Raw genomic sequence first — 16,618 nt, forward strand, 5'->3', positions numbered from 1 at the left:
CTAACACCCACTGACAACCATCCCACAAATCCTTTTTGCACCGCCTGGCCACCCGGTACGATTGATTGCCTGGCTGACCTCAGGAACACCTTTCCAAGCCCTGACCTCGGGCTGTCGCTTTCCCCTTTCTCAGAATGAATGAACAAGAATTGGCTTCAGGTTATCACTTCTTCGCTCCATTTTCAGTGCATCTAACACAATTGGCTCCGGAGCCTGTTTGAAATGGCTTGTTACCACTACCCTATCCTCAATCTTTAACAAAATCCTCGTTCGTTTGCCGCCTGACAACCTGCGAACGGGCTTTCCGGCGCGAAGGTTTCGACGCTACACAGCGCCCCGAGGCGACCCCGTTGTGACCACGCAGCAGCCGCTTGGGCTAAGCTGCTTTGGAGGCCGCCAATAGCTCTGATCTGACAGCAGGCTTGTTACGCTTCCGCCGAGCCAACTACTTCAATGCCAGGGCCCGCGGTCATGTTGTTTTGCTGCCGCTCCGCAAAAGACAAGAAGCTCCATCCGGCTCCTGGCAGTCGCTCCGCCGTCACTTAGGCCGTCAGGCTTAGCAGCAGCTGTATATCGTTCGCTTACGACAAAAACAGTGGCTCTTCGGTACGCCCGACCGAACCACCTGTCTGCATTCTAATGGAAACGCCACTGTATAGGTGTCAGTGAAACGCTGGTGTTTGTATGACGTACCGTCTCTTCCAAAAGTACACTCTAAACAGTACGGAGTAAAAAGTAAGTAAGCTGTCCTAAACAGGGTGCGTTAGAGGACATTCTACTCCTGTTTACTCCCGTATAGGTGTATTCGTGTTTAGAGTGTAACTAGGCCCCGTATCCCAGCAAACTTCTTAATCTCGTCCGCCCACCTAACTTTCTGCCGCCTCCTGCTACGCTTGCCTTCTCATGGAATCCACTCCACTTCGGTCTTTAGGGGTGCTGTAATGATTTCACTATACAGCTGAAAAGTGAACCCCGTTTGCCTGCTTACTTTGCAAAGACAGTACCTTCAGTGCACGGTGAGTGTGGAAGGAGAACACGTCGAAAAGATAATTCACGCAAAATGCTGAAGAGAATAATTGTCGTAGTCAACGGCCTTATACTTTCCAAACATGCTGAGTCCAGTTTAAAGCAGTGCTACCCGTGCCTCTGAGTTAATCTTCGCTGGTAGTTTCCTTTCTTCCGTTAAAAGGCGGCCATGTATGACTGATTGGCGAGAAACCTAAGGAGCACCGTATTCGTCCTTGATCTTTCATATGTGGACAGAAGACAGCGTGAATATGCATGATTGACAAAAAGCCCTGGAAGCACAGAGACCATGTTCGGTCCTTTTGAAAGAGAAAAACAAAAAGAAAGAAATTTACGTAGTGCGCCGCAGAATACTGTTGTAGCCCAAATGTGCATCAGTTCTCCTGCGTCGCTCATTTCACCTCCCATTTAGCTGTCTGTAAGAGCGAGATCTGCCCGTCCAATATTCGCCACGCATCGAAAGCCAGTAAAGGAAAACAAATGCGTGCTCGTGGCGTTCACCTCGAAACGAACACGCGCATTCGCCTTTTGTTGTGGAACAAGAAGAAAGGTCTACTGCGCAGTAATGGAAAGCGGGTTGTACCAGAAGCACGCGCCACCGAGGAGGCTCTTGGCGCGCGCTGAAAATGATGAAATGTTTTCATTCCCTCGCGGCGCTGAAGATAAATCAATATTTACCGTGCCCTTTGCAGCTCTTATAGTACGAGCATATTTCTCCATCTCTATAGGAGCCTGCTCGACAGTGCTCGTGGACTTCGCAGCCGTCCCTCAGCAGCGACTCTTTGTGGCCGAGTGCGCCTGTGTCAGAGGTCTGCAGGGGCCGCACTCCGGCAGAAATTGCGTCACTAAATGCGTTTTTCATCATTTATCATCTTTTCTTCTTCTGGGGAGTTGCAGTCGGCCAGGATACGCCACTGTATTCAAGCCAAGCTGCTAAGCGAGCTCTCTGGGCCGGAACAGAGGTACCAGCCTTAAGCATTCCATTTCTCCTCATTCGCCGCTTTGACGCTTCGACCCAGCTTCTACCCATGGGCGTAGACGGCGGCGCAAACCAACGGGTTTTGCGCATAACCTGGAACGTTATTCCTAATTCTGGGCCCCGCTTTGTAGAAATGGAAGCGAAACAAATGAAAGAGCCTTCACGTGATATGAAACGAATTTCAGTATCAGCTCCTTTTAGCAGGCTATGTTGTGTGAGGGGGTCACAGTTATGAGCAACGGATCAAACACGGGACTTAGGTCGAGTTACTTAGGTAACTCGACCTAAGTCACATGTTAACCACATGACCAAAACACGCAAACCGATCCCGACAAGGATCACGATAAGGGTACTCAAATCAACGCGCACTATAGGCACTATAGGACCTGGGTCACGTGAACAGGCAGGGCATTTTGTCGAAAAGCAGTTTTCCTCCACTTCATTATGCCCCTGCGTTGTCTAATCGGGACAGAGTGGGATTACAGGTACTGCTGTAAAAGGGCGAACGACGCCGATCAACTTTGAATCCGGCCAACAACGTCGATACCCGTCAACAGCGTTCGTTTAATTGATTCTCAACTAATCCGATAAGGATGCGCACAGTGTTTGCATACTGCTTGGATATGCTAACGATTTTAGCGACAGGACACAGAGATGAACGAGCACACGAGTGCTCGCTCTTCCTTGTGTACTGTCGTCAGCACTGTTAGCATACCGAAGACATGCACCCAGTATTCTGTCTCAATCCTCTTATTTGCACACGGCCCCACTGCTGCCCACCCCTTCGGCAAACACATCCGCACGGACCCGATGGGCATTGTAATGGAGATAAGCACGTTGCGTTCACGGCAGAGCCCGCGGGTCGTTTACGTGGTATACTGCTCGCTACGCTTCAGTGCGCTATTCAACAGGGGAGACGCTTATTATAATTTATTGAAATATGCCCCACTATTAGTTCGACTCTTGGTACTGTTGACGGCGAGGGATGTGAAAGATTATACCATGCCACCGCCTGTTAATTTATTTTGCATTTATTCACCTCTAGATCCACGGGCAGGGCAAAGCAGGTGCGTTCTGCAGGAATCCTAATTAACGGCACTACGAGGACAGAGCGTCAGGGTTTAGAGTAAAATGCGAGCCTGTAATATAAATTGCGTTCTCCTTGCTTAACATAAGAAGCAGTTAACCTTGTAACACTCAGACAATGAAAATATGGCATATCAGTTCCGTACTTTCAGCATCTCCTCCCTACCAGCACAGATAATCGCCCCAATATTGGAAACAAATTGGCGAAAGCAGGTCTTACAAGGGATCAGAGTGAAACCATCCATTTGCAATACTGGACCGATTACCTGTGCAGCTTGGGCTCACATCTGGCTCCTGCGTTACAGAAGTGTAAAAATCTGATAAAACTTTCGAATATATTCACATTAAGGTTAAAAAAAATAAAATGATTTCGTGCCGCTAAGAAAATGAATAATTTAACTGGACTAAACGACTTGACTAACTTTGACAAATGTATTGGCGTCAAGAAACGGTAAAGGTTGTCATATAAGCTCAGGCACTCCCATTATATCAATAATAAAGTTTAAAGCCTTTCCACAAGCTGACGACGTACAGGTACGGCTGCTGAAATTGCAGGCTCTTTCGTTGCGGAGGTTCAGCTGCGCTGAGAAACTACAGCGTCTCTGGCAGCTGATGATAACTCTGCTTTAAGTAATATTCTGGAAAAGGCGGTTGGCGTAATACTTCAAAGCCGTGATATTACTTCGAACGCAAAAGCTAAAACTACTAACAACAGTAAAGGCCGCATCAGGCGTGTTACGCGTGGTATTACAGGGTTAACACAAGGCACCAGTTCAACGCTACAAAGTTGTTATGAATTCAAACAAAGGGTGCGCGAGATAACAGGAGAGTAACGTGTAGCTGAATTTTGTTCAAGTTCTCCGTTTTCCGGTTAATCACGCCCTTGTTTCTACCCAACACCACCTGACTTTGTCTACAGATGGCGCTTCACGGCAACGCTGCAGCTACACGGGCTGACTTCAAGGCAACGACATCCGAACGGCTGCGCCGCAGACACGGCGACCTTTGCTGCTACAATGCGTTTCCCGCGCTCTCGTCGTAGCTAGAGCACGCGCTCTAGTGTAGGGCAGGTCAGGCGGCCAGCTGCCGACCTAGACACAAACCCCAGCTGCTACCGCGTTCCGCGGCGCACGCAGCCTGACACGACAAAAGCCAGCCGCGAAGACGCCGAGCTTCGAGCGCACCGCAGCTCCCCCGCTGGCGTATGAGGATGAATTATGTAAACGCGAACCCCTTAACCTGTCGGAGGCTCTCGTTAGGCCTTCCGGCACGAGAATTAAACGGAGAGGCTAAGGGGGGACTGAGAAAGTGGAACGCGATATCAGAGTTGGCGCGTGACCGGCCACACTTCGCGCACAGTTTATGGAGCCCCGTCGATTATGGATCGTGACAGTCGTATGTTCGCGTTCGCCGGCCGAGTAGCGTTGGGCCACATCGTGTCAGTCGGCTGGCCGCAGGTACACATATCCTCGTGTGTGACTACGCAGAGCGCTTTTCGTCTTCTACTTGGCTTCCTTTTATTTTTTCTTCACCTTTACAAAATGATGCGCGGTTTGTGAGGTCTTACGAGTTTTCACGGAGCCCTGGTATAGCGCGCCTTTCGCAACCGAAAGCTCAGAACTTCCCTCCCGACGACTGAATGTATTCCACAGCATAAATATCAAAACAGTTCTACTTCCAGTTTATTTTATTATTTTGTTTTCCCTTCCCGACGCTGGCTGAAGCGATGCCACGCCCCCGCTTTTCATGACGTGTAACATCGCGTGACCCAATGACGAAATGAGAAAAGAATAAAAAAAAATAAATAATATGATTGCGGCACCCTGCCGGCTCAGGGGAGGGGTGGGGGATAAATTGGGAGTTATAACTGCTGCCAACCTGATACTTGATGATTCAAGAAGCTGTCTTCTTTCGACCGACTGAAGCGTTGTACTGGATACTTTCGTTATCAATTTTAATCGGTGCGCGCGAATAGAGGCGCTGTGCATCATGAGCCTAGCTTACTAGTCATCTCAGGTTACATGAGATGCAAAGAGGAGGAAACTTACCACGAGAGGGCGATGGCATTGTATCCAACATTCGAGCAGAAGTCTTGCAAAAAAAAAAAGAATAAAATAACAACGAAAGGACGACCTCTGACCTCTGCCGCTCACAGTTAAGGCCAAGGCCTTATCGCGGCCAGGCACAACCACGTAGTCACATGAAAGCCACACAGACTACAGCATGCCGAACCATGTAGCTCCTTTCAGACTTCACTTTCGGTCGCAGCACATCGCTCGCGACGCGCCTTTTTACCGAGTGACTTCATTTCAGCAAAACAAACGCGTACATCGACCCATCGCAGAACGCGCTTCTTTGCTCGTCTCATCGTTGACCCATTTCATCTTCAACCCATCCCATCATATCCTCATCTTGTTGCCATCTAGTCGCCATTACGTTTTTACGAGCTCAAGTCCCCAGCTTTCTGGGAGTTGTTCTTTTTCTTCCCTCTACACTCCGTCTTACAACCTGCTGTCAGTGAAGCGAAACCTAGAAGCTCGAGGCGACGGCTTCCACCTGTGAACACGAACCAGTCATACAAACTAAAAGCTACCATCTTGAGCCCGCCTCTTCCACTTCATCGCAAACCGGATTTGAGACAATATATGTAGGTAGGTGGTGAGCCAACATTTTCTTTTAGGCCATAATCTTCCACAAATTGAAAAACCAACTCTCAAGAGCAGCCTTCGACCTGATAGGCACTGCGTAGAGTACGCGGCATCTGTGTGTTCTGCAAGGCCTATCAGCTTTACCTGCCCAACCATCGATCTGGCGAAAGTAATTATCTGTGCTGCCCGCAAAGCCGTCCTTTTGTTCTTTGAAGCTTAGGGCCCCCACGCACTTGCCGTCTAATGCCATCTAATGCCTCCCAGGCAAGAAGTCCATTGACCAGCATGTCTTTGCTGGTCAATGGATGCAGGCGCTGTTACAGAGGCTCTTGTGTCTAGTTTCAAAGGCAAGTTCGACGAAAGAGGTGCTACCCGCAAGTGTAGCACTTGCAGCGTAGGCAGTTTATGCGCTCGCCGCCCCAACACTTTTCCCAAATCCTCTTCCCGTTTATCCTCCAGTGCTCAGCGCGGTCGCTGTCGCTACAGACTGCGACTCCCGCTCTCAGAGTGGCATTGACGGAGACAGCGGAGATAAAAAAATAGAGGAAGACATGTCTAAGGCGGAGAGAAACGAATGAATCTTCCTCTCTGTGCGTAACTAAGCAAATTAATTTCACGGCTGCAAGCAGCTGTTCCGCGTATTAGTGTAAAAGCACTAACAGTACCAAAAAAACTAACGCCGCGATCACAGCAATGCAATGCGAAATTCAGCGACAGTTGCTGCAACAAAGTTCATTCAGAATTTTCATTCAGAATTTATTTAAGACAACGAAAAGGTTGTCCAGGGTGACGTGGCAAAAGGCATACTTTGCCTGACGAGGCCAACGAAGTGAGGTTGGAAGTCGGAAACGGCTCTTGCAGCGTCGAGTTGCAAGCCGCTGTTGTTGCGTAACCATGGGCGGTCGCTCCCAAGGCAACTGTAAGCAAACTGGCAGTCCTGGATTGTTTGCGAAACGCTTCCGCGACACTTTCGGCTTTCGCTAGTCTTCGATGCCTCCACACTCCACCTAGTGCGTCACGCACTGTAGAGCATTGTGACACGCTCTGTAGGGTACTGCGGCAAGCTGGGTAGGATGTTGCCGCACGTACTTTGAGGCGAATTTATCACAATGCATGTGCAGTGCGTACATCGCTTTACTCCGTAGAGAAGCCCCTGAGAAACGTGCTCATCCGTACTGGACATTATAAGGAAAGGAACGACGCAGTAACTGTCCTAGTCCGGGTGAATACCTGAATTTTCCTCTGCGTGATGGGAGGAAAGCAATGCAGAAAGGGTGGAATATATGACAACAAACACGGGCACCAGTGAAGCTCCAACCGTACTAATAACGAATTCCTTCTCTGCTCAATTATAGGTGTTTCTGCTAGTCTTTGCAAAGGTCGCCTCTACTGAGAGAGGGACACCGCGACGAACGAGCTAAGCCTTTCGGACGCAGCCACCGCAGAAAGAAAGGTAGGCAGAAAGCATTCGCTGAGAATATGGAGCGCCAACATACCAAAAAAAAGCTCTCGGCAAAGCATTCCAATGGCCAAGCCCTTTCTACAACTCAAAAGAGCAGAGCTCCTTAATAGAAAGCCGGGAAAAAATGGAAGCATGCAGTGAGGAGAACGGTCTTCTTCCGTACCGCGTAGTATATACGCGGTGTCTTTCAGCGTCGCTCTTTCGCTCCTTTCTTTCATCGCTTTCTTGCTTGTCTATCGCTTCCCTATTCTTACAAGTCAGTCACTCATACGCCGAGTCGCTGATTGCCGGCCCTCCACCACCGTCTCCGTCGCGTAGTTTTTTCGCTTTATTACTATTTTTTGTTTCCCGCTGAGCGTCTATGTTGTTGCTGCGGCGGGGAGATCATTTCTGAGCCGTGTCTGGCGGTCGCAGCGGATTCCGGTGCGCCCCGGTTGACAAAAGCTTGAGAGGATTCAATAATTGGTTTTTCAGTGCCGATCCTCTTTCGTGGCGCCCGGCTCCTTGCTTCTTTTTCTCGCTTCAGGCCGCCTTCCGAGGATTAACCACCACCTTTCTTTTTTTTTTTTTGTACCCCTACGTCCTTTATACAATAATTCACTTTGTGGCTATACCCTTCTTTCTTTTTTTCTGTGCTCCAGTTCGATATCCGTAAGTTTGGTTTATATCGGTTTCGGATTGACTTGGAGGATCCGAAAAGGACTTGCCGGTGTGCTAGGCGAACAGCAAGCTTTCTGAGAATAAAAGGTGCACCTTATGAATCCGAGCAGTTCCCACGCGTGCGAAGAGGTTAAAAGGGATTTTCAATCATGCTCGTGCGCTGGCGTAAGAGCTCGAACCCCTCCGGCGCACTGATTGAAAACTGAATGACTATCTTTGACACCGTGGTCAGTGGTTTGCCAATAGAAAAGAGCACTGGACTTCTATAAGGCTGCTCTGAATACGGGCCGAGAGCCGTTCGATATGCGCTAAACCCAATGTTCTTGTACCGAGGACCGGCGGGCTCTGGGAGACGCATGAAGAAACTTGTGAAATTTCTTTCGAGCGCGTCATAAAGTACAAAAAAAGCAGAAAGCAATCTTTTTCTCGTTTTTTTCCTGAGCAAGAAACTATTACCCGGCCCTTGAAATCCTAAAATCGTCTCCGATCTGCTTCTGTCCGTACTTGTCGATATCAGTTTCCCCAGATGCCCAAATTATAGTACATTGAAAGCAATACACTCAGTTTGTATCGTAGTCTGCCATATGACCACTATACCTCAACGTGAGTAACAAGACGCAAATCAAGTCCTATACGATTAGATTGACGTGTGATCGATTTTCATCGAAATTTCGTTCCCGAAAGTTTCTTTTTCTTCGTTGTTTTTCAAACCTGATGTACGCTCAGCGCAGAACGCAAGGACTCTGTTAATAACGCGGACTTACCTTCGATGAATAAAATAATAAAAATTCAGAGAATAAAAAAGGAAGGATAATAGAATAAAAAATAGAATAAAATACAATAGGAAGAATTAAAAAATGCAGAGAATAAAAACTCCTGCGGCACTTAAGTTCCGCCCTTGAAGGTATGACGCGGTAACGTTAATTAATGGGCCCCGTCATCGGCTTCCCTCGCCCAGGCAGACACGGACACAGTTTTCATATTGTGTGAAACACCGCACGAAATACATATAAAGCTCCGCTTTAACCATTCCGCACGAACATGCCTGCGTGGTCTGGGGTGAGGTGACTGAATCGCAACAGTGTCCAGGGGTTCGACTCCCTAATACTTTCCCCAATGTTCTTTTCAGCGCAATTCATGTGCTTTATATAATTACACGCCCTAATGATGGTTGAGTCATGTTGCGACTTTTTAATCTCCAGTTTTATAATGTTTTAATCGCTTTTCATTCCCCAGCTTCATGTAAGACGTCACGACCGCCTCGACCAATCAGGATTTTCCGCACACACCGGCGAGGACGCCACCTACGTCGGGGTCTCCGCTGAACGGGACGCTTAACGCTATAGCGTTGAAAACGAAAAACTCGCTTCGAGTTCGAATGCAGAACGAACTATACGAAATACTCCTGTTTTTCGACGATTCATTTCAGACCGGAATGTCTTACCAGCAAGCGTTGCAAATGTACAAAGAAAACAAGAAGAATTACAAATGTATACCCAGATTTTTTTTGCTGTTATTAATAAACTAATTGTATGTTTGTACTCTTTCTTGTTTGTTTGTTTGTTTGTTTGTTTGTTTGTTTGCTTGCTTATTTTTGTTTTAAGGTTTCAAATCTCTTGCCGCTCCACGTTCCTTTTATATTGCTCCCAACTATAGCGTGATCAGTTTTGACTTCGCACCCACTCCTCTGCAATTACCGTTGGGCGCTGCAAAGTGCTCTGTAAATAAATAAACGAGGAAACGAGAGGCACTTTCTAAACGAGATTCTCTGAGAGCGGTTAGCCTTTACTTTTTGCGCGACGAAATTGAATTAACCGCACGTTTAGGAGGGCGCCGAAGTTGTCAAAAGCACGCAATGCGCGCCCGCTGCCTAACCGCTTCGTGCAGCCAATTGCGCTTACAGCGCCATTCAAACGGCCCACACAGAAGTGAATTACGCAGAGTTTTGGAAAGCGGGGTTGGAGCTCAGCGCGCTTTAAAGCAAGCAGGAGCACCGCGATATTTCGGCGTAGTCAATCCTATTGCGCCTGGTTTAAAGCAGTAAACATCCACAAACGAAAAATACCGAGGCAGCCGCCATGTCACCGCTACGGTAAACTAATCGACGTTGTTACAGGCGCCGCGGCCTCCGCGATCAAGCGCGCTACCGGAGCTGATCCCGGAGGCCACGCAGGAGCGTCTGGTCACTCCCCAGAACGACCAGAAGCGAGATCCCTTTGAGATTTCATCTGGCGGATACGAACAGTTAGAAAACACAGTACAAGATGTGGCGCATTTACTCCATTACACACCATTCCATAAACAATATCTCTTGCATCATCACCTAAAGGGCTCACTTAACCCTGTACGTATTAAGAACGCACGGTTAATCAAAACGAGGTCAAACAAGCTGAATGGGTTTCAATGAGAAAATCGCCTATAAAACCAGAAATCTCTTCGTCTGGCGTTAAAATTAACTTTAGAGCGAAATCAACGTCTAGCGCAGCAAAAAGCATTTAAATCATACAGCTCCGTTGCAACCCCGCAAACGCACTTTTATGTCCTCACATTTTTTTTCTTAGCCACGTCGCGGCATCAGTTCGCAATAATGTGTCGTCGCATTGCACAATTCAATTGTTTTTGTTTGTTATCTGGCTTATATAACAGTAAACACCTGTCAACACGGAGTTATTTTTTTTTTTTTTGCTACCTGTTATTTTCAGCAATATAAGCCGAGTTCCGCGAATTTGCGTGACACTCTGTGCAATGTTGGTATTTTTGCCTTTACTGCATTTGCACACTTTTGCAGTGGCAATTACATGTTCAGCAGCAGCAGCAGGCTTGGTGATATGTCCGGCCGTTCTATCGTATTGCTGCATATTTGCTCATAGCTATAGCGCCCGAAAATGGGATGCAAAAACTTCGCATTTCTTTGTAAGACTAAAGAGGATGCATGGGCACGTGTGCCCTCCGTATATGTCAATGTTTTCGGCGGATGCGCTAAACTTCGGTAATGGTGCGTCATAGTACTGCGACACGTGCCTTGAAACTGACACTGCGCAGTACTTCTTTATGGCACGCTTACTGAATTGGTTTTTAGGATTTCTTGATGCGTTAATAATAAGCACAAAGTTTTCCACGAACATCGTGATTATATACTTTTAGTTTAGTGAAAAGCGATTACTGAAAGTCATTTTCTTTTGTTTCGCTTGTTTCTAGTAAAGGTAGACTTCTAAGTATCCTGCGCCCCACGTCAAGAGGAACCAATCATTGCAAACTTTAAGGAAAATATACAAGCAAATCTTTCGAAGAGTCGATTATATTACGATCACACCGCCTTTCTTCTTTAGAAGACGTATTGTTTGAGTTCAAAGCGCGATAACTATTTTTCTTTCTTTTCACAAAACGTTCGCACAAACGCACCCGCCTGATTCTTTCTGTGTCAACAATTATGCCTGGCATTGGACTGTCATATTTTCCCGCTGTGTTCCGATAGAATAAAGGTGCATTACAATAAAAACTGCTCACCCTAGCAATAAATCGTCTCCCCGGCTGATGAACGTGGATCACACGGCGTGCATGGGATGTGCAAAACTAAGGCGTTGAATACATTCAGCACGCAAACACTCGGCATACCCCGACTGAGACAGCACGCAGATTTTCAAACACTTGTTCTTCTTAATTATCGCCGAGGTAGGGTTCGCGATAAAACAAAGTTCAACTGTAATGGGCACTGCAACGAGCGATAAAAAGAAACTTCAATGTCGATCTTAATATACCTCTGCCAATGGTATTCTGAGTTAACTAACACTAATAGCCCAAAAACAAGTGAAAGATGCATGGGCTGTCGCCTCCTGCGAACAAAGCCACGAATACCTTTTGCATAGTACCATATGGAGAGAGAGAGAGAGCGAAGGTGCTTTAAGTAAAGCGGAAAATATTTAATCTACAGGCAAATGGTCCCGGCGTTATTGCGAACAGCGACGACACGGCTCAGCGGGGTCATTAGTCAAAGCGGGCCACCTCGTGTTCCCGCGAATAAAGGATGGAGGGACGGCCCCCATCGCACATCAATAAACTACCGCTGCCGGGCGCTGTCTGAAGGAGTCCACCGCGGAAGCCGAGCAGGCAGTCGCCGCCTCGGGTGTTTTCACGCGAGTCGAACAATGACAGATGGTGGCCGAGACACATCCCCGCATGCGCCAGTTGCGCGGGCTTCCCAGGCAGAGTCCCCCCCTACTCTCGCACCCCGCTGCTTATATATTGTTTTAAATGTAAAAAAAAAACCAGTGGAAAAAACGGCCATCGCAATTTACCTCAAGTTGCTATGTTCACTTTTTTTCAATTTTTTCTCTTTTTTTTCGCAAGGAATAGATCGAAACGTGCGTGCCCTTTGACACCTTGCTTTCTTGAACGTTAGAGTTCATACAGCCCTGAAGGAATCACTAGATAAAATTTCCGTCGTCGTAATGGGTATCCTTGTACTAATATGGAGGTTGCACTTGTAATAAAATTCTTCTCGTAATGAAAAAAAATTGGCCCGAATTGGTTGTCGTAATATATTACTTGGAAGAAACAATAAAACGCCTCCACACACACAGATATATATATATATATATATATATATATATATATTGGCCCGAATGGGTTGTCGTAATATTTTACTTGGAAGAAACAATAAAACGCCTCCACACACACACAGATATATATATATATATATATATATATATATAGCGAAGTATACGCTTCGTTAAAGGAAACATATTTATTCGACTCGACGTTTCGATCGGAAGAAGATCGGTCTGCGGATCGAAACGTCGAGTCGAATAAATGTTTCCTTTAACGAAGCGTATACTTCGCTATATACTCTTGTAAGCAGTCAAGTACTTTATGATTTCGCAACCCATATGTGTGTGTGTGTGTGTGTGTGTGTGTGTGTGTGTGTGTGTGTGTGTGTGTGTGTGTGTGTGTGTGTGTGTGTGTGTGTGTGTGTGTGTGTGTGTGTGTGTGTGTGTGTGTGTGTGTGTGTGTGTGTGTGTGTGTGTGTGTGTGTGTGTGTGTGTGTGTGTGTGTGTGTGTGTGTGTGTGTGTGTGTGTGTGTGTGTGTGTGTGTGTGTGTGTGTGTGTGTGTGTGTGTGTGTGTGTGTGTGTGTGTGTGTGTGTGTGTGTGTGTGTGTGTGTGTGTGTGTGTGTGTGTGTGTGTGTGTGTGTGTGTGTGTGTGTGTGTGTGTGTGTGTGTGTGTGTGTGTGTGTGTGTGTGTGTGTGTGTGTGTGTGTGTGTGTGTGTGTGTGTGTGTGTGTGTGTGTGTGTGTGTGTGTGTGTGTGTGTGTGTGTGTGTGTGTGTGTGTGTGTGTGTGTGTGTGTGTGTGTGTGTGTGTGTGTGTGTGTGTGTGTGTGTGTGTGTGTGTGTGTGTGTGTGTGTGTGTGTGTGTGTGTGTGTGTGTGTGTGTGTAGCTGATTGATTAATATAAGATAAAGTCACCAGAAATTGAAAAACATAACAAGATTTAATTCACGACGTTTCGGCTGGAGGACCAGCCTTTTTCGAGTGTATTACAGTATTCGAAACAAGCAGCTTTTATAGCATCCGCGGATGCTATAAACATTGGGCATCCATTCCATAACTTTAAAGCTATTGTACTTCAATCGGGGTTCAAAACGCATTATGAGCGCGAGAAATTTAACACATTCTCAAGCGGCATCAACGAAACAGTAGGCCGGCTATCATGCTTACACCCCTAGAGTACCAAATAATTATCCAAGACATGTTGATGGCAGAGACTGACAGAACGGGCGGCAGAAAGCATAGCAAGCATTTCTTTATTTTTTCATGCCACATGCATTGTCACGTATTTAGTTTTTTTTCCCATTTCTGTATATTTTTTATTTTTTGTTTTTAAGTATTTTTGTATTGTATTGTCATGCCTTGTACTGCATTGTCACGCATTTCTCTTCTGCGCGCACTCACGCTCAGTGAAGAATTACATTTGTCTTAACAACGTACATTGTACTTGCCACTGACTGCATTTCGTTTCTGGTGTTGTGTGTGTGTGTCTGTTGTTAGCCTTGCGTCTTTTTCTTTTGTTGTGTATTGAGTGGTTGTGTAAGGATTCTCATTTTTTTGTGTATTGAGTGGGTGTGTAAGGATTCATTAGAAACCTGTGTTTTTTCCTAATGACCTATCTTGTATCGTGTTGTGCTGCCACAACCCTTCTCTGAGTGGGATTTTTCATATTCTTGTGTAGTAGCGTTTTTTTTTCTTCTTCTTTTTTTGTTATCGGAGGTGTTTTTTTGACATTCCTGCGGACCCCCATGCCTAGAACTTTCCACCCAAATGTTGCCTTCTCGCTGTGCGGCTGCCAGGCGCTTCGCGCTTGTTGCCGCAATGCGTGATGAGTGCCATTTTGTAAAGTCTTATGCAGCAAAGTTTTTTTTTTTTTTTTCACAACCCTGTGGCAGCTGTGCGCTGTAGAGCTTCACGCTTGTCATCGACTTTTCTGTCGTTACCTCCTTCCGAACACCTGCCGCCTTTTCAAGTTGTAACCAACTTTTTTTTTTTAAACTTCTCCCCTCACCATTATTTTGCATTTGCGTTTTATACTTTTTCCTGTACCTCGCGGATGCTATAAAAGCTGCTTGTTTCGAATACTGTAATACACTCGAAAAAGGCTGGTCCTCCAGCCGAAACGTCGTGAATTAAATCTTGTTATGTTTTTCAATTTCTGGTTACTTTATCTTATATATATATAGTCTTTATTATAACACTAGGTCACTAAAGCCGAGGTACTTGCAAGTAACGAATTGGAGAGCACAATGAAATGCTAAGTTTTTGCTTGACATTAAGAAATCTGAGTTTATAGTATTCACTCCTAACAGAGAACAGGAGCCTAAAAACTGTGCACTAGAGGTTGGAGGAATACCGCTTGATCAAGTAGATACAAGTATTCAGGAGTACCAATAGATGAATCTCTTAATTAAAGACCTCATCTAGAAACACTGTGCAATAAATTAACCTTCGCCTGCGCCACATTAATTAAAGCAAGGTAGCATTTTAGTACTGATACATTGCACGTCATCTACTTCAGTGTATTTCATTTGCATCTAACATACTACATTCAGTCATGGGACTTACTTATTTAGCGTATCTCGCATCGTTCGTCTCTCCAAAAAAGAGCATTAAAGATAACACCATCGGTCCCTTGGCATTCATCATCAGAACCGCTCCACAGAGACCTTAATAACGTGACTTTCTATTTAATTCGCGGTTACAAGACTGCCTTTCTGGTAAACAGCATTTTAAAAGCAGATAAGCCTTATAATTATTCGATCTGTCTACGACATTCGAGTAACACTGGACAGGCTAATAACAGTAATCTGAATTTACATATAACAAAATGCGTACGGACGTCGGACAGTTTTATTTATCAGCGCTATAGTATGGAAGGTCATTCTATGCAAGATTAAAGAACTATCCAATATTGCACCCGCTCTAAAACGACACATTATCAGAAACGTACACCCACCCCGTTAGTGAAATGTTCATACGCTGCAGCCGTAATCAACTGCCTGGAACTAATGCATTTTTGTAATGCATTCATGGCAAGCCATCGCCGAAGGATCCAGTTGTTTATACCAATGTCAACTTTGTTTACCTTTTCTGTGCAATACCAAAAAAAAAGGAAACCATGTCATTTGACATCATTTAGTGCGCGTTTTTTTATCTCTGGTGCTCATTAATTCGTTTTTCTTTCCCTGCATTGTTAAACCCGCCAACTAACATTTATAGTGAAGTTCTTGAACCATTCACGAACACTAGACGTGTACTGGTCATGAGCGTCACGAAGCCCTCCGTTGAATATCTCCGCAGCCTAAACACGTCCGCATTTGTGTCCCTAACCAATTATAATGCTTCTGCAGCTGCTAGGTTTTTCATGCGCTGGTTGTGCATCGCGTGTCAGGGATCGAAAAACGAAAAAAAATGCACGTAGCCTCTTGTCGTTCTTAGTTTAATTTACATTCGACGTTGGTTAGTGTGAAGCAGGCATCATCCTACATTATTATCATCTACATTTCATTTAAGCCGAGCAAGGTGGCACTACATAAACATCTGACACATGCGCTGTTTGCCTCTTCGAAAGCTAGGAGTGCCTAGCGGCATTAACAAAGTGGCGTCCTAGGAGAAATCTCTGCATACCTTACCATGCCCAGCATCCACCCTCAATAGAAAATCAAATAAAGCAAAAAGAATGTAGCTTCCACAACTACAGTACACGCAGATTAAAAGCTAGAAATAAGAAAAAAAATTCGTCATACTACCACATCGCACACGACTAGCAGCATCATTTAGACTACAGCGAAGCGAACTGAACCCTGAGCCTGCAGATGTTTTGCAACGGGCTTCATGCAAGCAATCCATCTTGTGCGCAAGAGACACGAAACATGAGCGGGCCAGTGAACTTCTCCCTCAAAGTGTGTGGTGAAATGCTTTTACATCGACTACACGACTTGGCAAACAGTGCTGGAAATGCCTGCTGCTCAGCGTCAAGTGAGCGCAGTGGCTTCTGACCTCTCTACCGTGTGAAAGCCAGCATGTTCACTTCAAGACTGCCAAAACATGTCTGAGTAGCAGGCAGAGTCAACGAGAAGAACCCCACAAGCCCGACGACACTGGTCGGAGTTGTTTACTTGCAAAGCCGGTACGGCCGTGGCCGTCGAATAGCCTCGAATGAAAAGCTTCGAAGCTCCCCAGCTGACGCTGGCAGGACAGAGAATCTGCA

General features: G+C 46.0%; 1 protein-coding gene across 1 annotated transcript in view; it reads right to left on the reverse strand.

The window, feature by feature from the left end:
- The window catches only part of LOC149364743 (neuronal acetylcholine receptor subunit alpha-7-like), a 262,942-nt gene that overhangs the window by 236,419 nt on the left and 9,905 nt on the right, over positions 1-16,618 (reverse strand). The gene's annotated exons all lie outside the window — the stretch shown is intronic.

This window comes from Amblyomma mixtum, chromosome 2, assembly GCF_055824585.1.
Source record: "Amblyomma mixtum isolate Tamu chromosome 2, ASM5582458v1, whole genome shotgun sequence".
NCBI lineage: Eukaryota > Metazoa > Arthropoda > Arachnida > Ixodida > Ixodidae > Amblyomma > Amblyomma mixtum.